Source organism: Macrotis lagotis, chromosome 5 (assembly GCF_037893015.1).
Source record: "Macrotis lagotis isolate mMagLag1 chromosome 5, bilby.v1.9.chrom.fasta, whole genome shotgun sequence".
Taxonomy (NCBI): domain Eukaryota; kingdom Metazoa; phylum Chordata; class Mammalia; order Peramelemorphia; family Peramelidae; genus Macrotis; species Macrotis lagotis.
The window spans coordinates 260,442,960-260,450,153 of NC_133662.1; the positions used below are offsets into that span (position 1 = coordinate 260,442,960).

Genomic DNA, 7,194 nt, shown 5'->3' on the forward strand with positions numbered 1-7,194 from the left:
GATTGGGACCCAGGTCTCCTAAATCTGCCACTCCAGATCTGACCTGGGCCTCTTTTTACCCTGCCTCCAGGGATGGCAAAATGGTGAGATTGCAATTGGGGGAGGCCCCTCCCCTGAGGGATGCCTCATTAAAGAGAAGCCAGGGAAACTGAAGAGTTGGTAACCTGATCCATCCTTTGAGCACAGAACATCTGGTCACCTCTGCTCTATAAAGGAGCATTTGGCTGGAGGTGTCTCTCAGAAAGGAAACAGGCACCAAGGAGACTGTAGAAGGGTTGCAGAAGTATAGAATCAGACCTGCTTGTATAATCTGCTTTCAATTTGGGGCTGGGTAACCTTGGGCAAGTATCACTTAACTATTCTAGGCCTCTGTTCCTTCATTTGTAAAATGAGAGGGTCAGATTAGATGGTTTCCCAGCTGGGGGAGGAGAGGGGGAACCTCCCTAACTGACATTCTATGAGCCTCTGATCCTAAATGGATGGAGCCCATGTGGCCTAGAGAAGCTCCAGGGAAATAAGATGCCAGAAGCTACATGTGACCCGGGGATCAGGAAAGATGATGCCCAGCTTCCCTGGAGTAGAAGGGAAGGAATTTAAAAGAAATGGAATTTTTAATAATCAAATGAAAAGATTCTCAAATTCCCCAGTAATCAGAGAAACAAGATTGAATGCAGAATTGTAGATTTTTTTACCTGAAGGAGCCCTTAAAAGTCATTTAATCCAATTCCTTCCTTTTACAGATGGGAAAACAGAGGCGACTAAACCTACCAAAATCTCATAGGCAAGGAGTAACATTAGTAACTGCCTACTGGGATATGACATTGGTGCTTGGTTCAGGCTCATTCCATGAAAGTGTGATCCCTTAGAGGTCAGGGGCTGTTTTATTAACTTTTTTCATACTCTCAGTAGTTTGCCTGGTATCTAGAAAGTGCTTAATTAATGTTTGTTGACCTGACTCCATGGGCTAAAACTCCAATTCAATAATGTCTGAGTTGGCCAACAGGTGTCCCTCTTCTGCCTTTATGTTTAGGGCTGACAATTTTTCAATAAATTTACAACATCCCATTCAGCCACTAGAGGCTCCTCCAAGTCAGAGATTCTATCCTTTCTGAATGGTGGCCTCTGCTTTTGTTTTCCTTTGAGCAAAATGGTGTCTTCTCTGCCACAAGTTGCCACTTCCCAAGTTCTAATTTAAGGGATATGAATTATCTGAAAATAATAATTGTTACAAAGACCCAGCCACCATCTCCCACCATTTAGAAAAACTCATTTTTTAAAAAAAACTTTCCCCTTCCTTCTGCATACATTGATTTAGGCACTCAGATTAAATTATATGGAAATAAGAAAAGCTTGAGGAGATAGACTTCACTCCTTATCACTCCTCTTTCTCCATCCCCTCTTTTCCCTGATTTTCTGTGCAAGAGGGGGAAGTACCTATGTATGTTCTAGGATCATAGAGAAGGGAGATTGAGGAGAGGAAGGTTTTGGAGACATCCTTTAGGGACAAAGGAATTCCAAAGGATGCACTCTCTGGCTGCTCAGTCCAGTCAATATGACCAGACCAGCCATTCCACGTTTCCCTTATTAGACTTCTGGTTCAGGGGTGGCTAGGTGGCACAGTGGATAGAGCACAGGCCCTGGAGTCAGGAGGAATTGAGTTCAAATATTTCCTCAGACATTTAATAATTACCTAGCTGTGTGACCTTGGGCAAATCACTTAAGTCCACTGCCTTGTAAAAAAACAAACAAAAAACCAAACAAAATAAAATATACTTCTGGTTCTCTGAACTTCATCAGTAGGATTCAACTGTCTTCTTATCCTGGAAGTTTTCCAGTCCTAGAATATCCCTTTCTCCCATTGGTGAGTTACTCCCTGAATTTCCATTTTGAGAAAGAACTCAAAACAGTCAGAACCTTCTGGCTCCACTTTGGATTCTCCTGGTTTTTTTCAGTTCCCATTTATGGGGTGTCTCCTCTCATTGGGATGTAAGGTCCTGAGGGCAGAGACTCTTTCTTTTTGTTTGAGTTTGCATCTCCGGCAGTTGACATAATACCTGTTAGACCTAAGGGCCTCAGAAAATCCATATCTTGATCATAGCTAGCATCTTTTATCCATCAAGTTGGAATCACCTCTATCTCTATCTCCTGCTAAGCCAGAGGTTTCCTGATCCTAAATCAGAAGTTACAAGAGAGATTGCATAGTACAGTAAACCAGATTGCCTTTTATCATCTCTCTGGAGTAGGGGATAAAAGCAATCCTTTTCTAGAAGAAAGAATCTCTCAGGGCCGGCTAGGTGGTGCAGCAGATAGAGCACTGGCCTTGGAGTCAGGAGTACCCGAGTTCAAATTCAGCCTCAGACACACTTAATAATTACCTAGCCATGTGGCCTTGGGCAAGCCACTTAACCCCATTGCCTTGAAAAAATCTAAAAAAAATACAAAATAAAAAAAATAAAGAAAGACTCTCTCCTACCTAGCCCCTACTGGAATAATTCTGGGTCAATGCGAAAAGTCTAGGAAGCCATAAGAATAAGACAAAAGGTTCAGGATTACAGAAACAATTTTCAGCTACTACTCTGCATCCACTCAAATAACAAAGGGTGTGTGTGTATGTGTGTGTGTGTGTGTGTGTGTGTGTGTGTGTAGATACATACTACAAACATATATCACATATATGTTTACATACACCTCAATGTTGGTGGGGCTGCCAGTAGATAAAAGTTCTCTATTGTTAGTACTACAGACTGGCACAAACATTTGGAATATCAATGGTTGGTTGGTTGATGGTTCTTGTCCTTCATTACCAAAGAAAAGCAAATTATGTGTGTCTGACTGTGACTGATCAGAGTAATATGAGCTCAAAATACTCTACCGCAGGTCAGACACAAATAGTTCATGTGAACACCTGGGGTACTTACTCGAACCTAATGTTGTCTTTGAGCTGCTTCAATTCTGCCTTCCTCATTGAGCACAGACTCCTCTCTGAAGAGGGCACACCATGCTGAGTAGTCCTGTGCTAGTGTCTCCCATGCTATACAATCAATTCTGAAGTTCTCTGAGGAGACCTTCAGGGTGTCTCAGCATCACTTCTTCTGACCTCCTTACGAACACTTGCCCTGTGTGAGTTCTCCATAGAATAGTCTTTTTGACAAGCATACATCTGGCATTCTAACACTGTGCCTAGTCCTGTGTAGTTGCATGCTCTGTTGGAATGTTGGAATGCTTGGCAGTTTAGCTTGAGAAAGGACTTCAGTGTCTGGTATCTTCTCCTGACAGGTGATCTTTAGAATTTTTCTAAGACCATTTAAATGGAAGCAATTCAGTTTCCTGACATGGCGCTGATAGACTGTCCAGGTTTCACAGCCAATGAGGTCAGCACAGTGGCTTTGGAGATCTTCAGTTTGGTAATTAGTTAATACTTCTCACATTTTCTTTTGGAGCCTCCCAAACACTGAGCTAGCTCTGGCAGTGCATGTGTCAACCTCAATGTCAATGTGAACATTCCTGGAAAGGACAGTTAAAGGAATTGAACTTGTCTACAGTCTTCAAAACTTCTCTGCTTACTATAATCAGCATTTCCACATAAGGATGATGTGATGCTGGCTGATGGAGCACCTGGGTTTCCTTGATGTTAATTGTTTGACCAAGATTAGAATGAATCTGGTGATATGAATGAATCATAAAATGATTATTCCCTTTGCCACATGGGGCATGTGTTATTTTGTGGCCAAATATTTATGGGTGCTGGTTGTAGGAATGAAAAGCTGAAAACAACTATGATCTTCAATAATTGGAGCCTAGAGAAATCAACTATCATGAATTATATAACCACTAAAAAGAACTTTGGTTTTGTCAGACTGGGAGAACTCCCTATGTGTGCATTCCCTACACTGATGCAGATTAAAATCTACCTACAATTTAGAGATTGAATTATTCATTCATTCTGGTCTTTTTATCAGGAAATTTTGGAAATCCTCTATTTCACTGAACATTCATCTTTTCCCTGATAGTATATATATTGAATTTTGCAGAATAGTAAATTCTTGGTTATGATCCACGGTCCTATGCCTTCCAATAGATGGTTTTCCAGATCCTCCAGTCCTTCATTGTTGAAGTTGATAAGTCTGATTGTGTTTCCTTTGTAGTTAAATTTCTTCATTTTTGCTGCTTGCAGCATTTTCTCCTTTATTTGAGAATTCTGGAATTTGGCTATGATCCTTGGAGTTTTTTTTCCTGGGATCTCTTTCTGAAGGAGTTATATGGATTCCTTCAATGGCTATTTTTGTCTTTGTGTTCTAGCAGATTTGAACAGTTTTCCCCCGATAATTTCCTGCAAGATGTTTTCCAGGTTCTTTTTTTGATTTAGGTTTTCTGGTAGTCCAGTGATTCATAAATTCTCTCCCCTGGATCTATTTTCCAGGTCATTTGTTTTTCCTAAAAGGTACTTTAGGTTTTCTTCATTTTTTTCAGATTTCTTTACTTGATGGAATCTTGTAGTCTCAGATTCATTGGTTTCAGTTTGTCCAATTCTAATTTTTAGGATTTTATTTTCTTCAATTAGCTTTTGTGCTTCCTTTTCCAGTTAGTCAATTTTATTTTTTGAAGAGTTACAATCTTTTACTTTTAAAAGAGTTGATTTCTTTGGTCAATTTTTCATAATTTTCCTGTGTGACTCTCATTTCTTTTTTCCATTTTTCTTCTTCCTCTCTTCTTTGGATTTTAAATTCTTTTTTAAATTCTTCTATGAGCTTTTGGATTTGAATCCACTACGTAGATTCTTTTGATACTTCTCCTAATTTTCCACTATTTTCTTCTTCTAAGGTGGCATTGTTATCATCTTTATCTGCATAGGAGCTTTCTATAGTGAGTACTCTTTTAACTTTTTTGCTCATCTTGAAATATCTGAGCTCTAATCCTGGGGAATAGGGAGTATAGACCCAAGATATTTATGCCGGGATTGGGATTTGATCCCTGCCTTGTCATTGACCAAGATCTTGCCTATGCAGTCCTCCAGACCTTGTCTTTTTTAAATTTAATTTAAATTTAAATTTATTATTTATTTTATATTTTTTGTTTTTTAATTTTATGTTATTACAATAATCTTGTAAGAGTAATCATAACCCCCCCCAAAAGATGAGAAACCTCAAGAATAGCGAGAGAGAAAAGAAGTGTACTCTAGTCTATGTTCAGATTCCAATGGCTCTGTCTCTGGGCATCGCCATCATAGCCACCAGAGAAGTTGCTTCAAAATTTTTTCCCACAGTTGCTGTCACTAACTGTATTTCCTTCCACTCTATTCCTCCCCACTCTCATCTATTCCATTCTCTCTCTCCTTTCATCCTGTCCCTGTTCAGAAGTGTGTTGTATCTGAGTACCCTCTCCCATGATCTTCCCTCTCTTCTGTCACCTATGCCCCCTCCCCCCATCCTCCTCATCCCATCCCTTTGAGTCCCACTTCTAGACTCCCTCAATCTTCCCCAGGTAAGTGTTGGGGGGGGGAGACAAGGATGACAAAAGAGACAAGTACTCCATCAAGATCTCCAAGTGCTTCCATTTATTTACCAAAACGCCAGTGCTTAAATTGCTTAAATACCTTAAATACCTTTCCTGTGGCACTTAGTAAGATAAGACTCTGGTGTTCAAGGACACCAGGTGAAGGTAATTTACACAACAGTTCCTAACATCTTCCTTTTCTTCTCATTTTTCTCTTAGATAAGATAGATTTCCTCACCCTATTAAGTGTGTATGTTATTTCCTCTCTGAGTCATTTCTGATGAGAATGAAGGCTCACTCAATTTCCTTCACCTTCCTCCATTCTACTCCATCATAAAAGCTTTTTCTTGATTCTTATGTGAACTATCTTAGCCCCTTCTTCCTCTCCTTTCTCTTCCGCCCAGTACTTTCCTTTGTCACCCATTGACTCCATCTTTTTACTATATTATACCATTATATTCATCTCCTTCCTGTGCCTTGTCTATAACATGCTCCTTCTAACTGCTCTAGTAAATGAGAAAGTTCATACGAGTTATCAGTGTCTTCTTCCCATGCAGGAATACAAATAGTTCAACATCATGAAATTCCTCATAGTTAGGTTCCTCCAAGTTCTGTACTTAGAAATTCTAACTTTCTTTTGAGCTCTGGTTGTTTCAGTAGGAAAGTTTGAAAGTACCCTGTTTCATTGAAAGTCCAGGGAGGAGCTGGAGCTGGAGCCGTATCTGAGCAGGTCTCGGGGGCCGTGATGCCTCCGCCCCGGGCGCGGGCTGCTGTGGGGCTGCTGGCCGCTTGTCAGCCACTGTTCTGGGGCTGCCTGCTGCTGCTCACCAACACGCTGGGCTGTGGCAGCCTGATGGCAGCGGGGGACAGCCTGTGCCAGGCCTGGGAGCGACAGCTCATGGAGCCCCGGGCTGCCTGGGCCCCTGGACCTGCGCCACGGCTGGCATGTTTGCTATGGGCTGCACCATGGGCCCCTTCCTGCACTACTGGTACCAGTGGCTGGACAAGCTCTTCCCTGCCATGGGCTTTAAAGGCATCTGGACCATCCTGAAGAAGGTTCTTGTGGAGAGGCTGGTGGCCTCCCCGCTCCTGGGCGTCTGGTACTTCCTGGGGATGGGCTGCTTAGAGGGCCAGAGCCTGGACAGTGCCTGCCAGAAGCTGCAGGAGAAATTCTGGGAGTTTTACAAGGCTGATTGGTGTTTGTGGCCAGCAGCTCAGCTGGTGAACTTCCTTTATGTGCCCACCCATTACCGAGTGATGTATGTAAACAGCATGACCTTGGGCTGGGATACCTACCTGTCCTACCTCAAGCACCGGGACTGCCTCCCTGGCCACAGGGGCCTTGCCTCCTGCTGACTAAGCTACTAGGAGGAGCCAAGCACCTGACAGGGAACTGGGCATCTGGGCCTGAGCTTGGAACAAGACTGGCCATGAGCTTGCTAAACACTTGTGGGCCCTAGAAACCTAATCAGAGATTGTCATTTAACTGATTTACTGCATCCAGGCGATAGAGAAGAATATGAGTAGGGGCTATGCAGGCCCACTCTTCCAAATGGGACCCCACTTTTCTGGAGACAAGTCACTGGGGATCTCAAAGCACTTTATGAATCAAAAAGCAGTGGAGGGGCTGGCTGGCAAGGAGGGAGCTCAAAGCAGCATGGTTAGGCCAACCTATGTCAGGCCAGACTGACTCTAGGACAG

At 42.4% G+C, this 7,194-nt stretch overlaps 1 pseudogene; it reads left to right on the forward strand.

Moving 5' to 3' along the window:
• Nucleotides 1-6,238: 6,238 nt before the first annotated feature.
• On the forward strand, nt 6,239-6,849 carry LOC141489537 (mpv17-like protein 2; annotated as a pseudogene).
• The last annotated feature ends 345 nt before the right edge of the window (nt 6,850-7,194 follow it).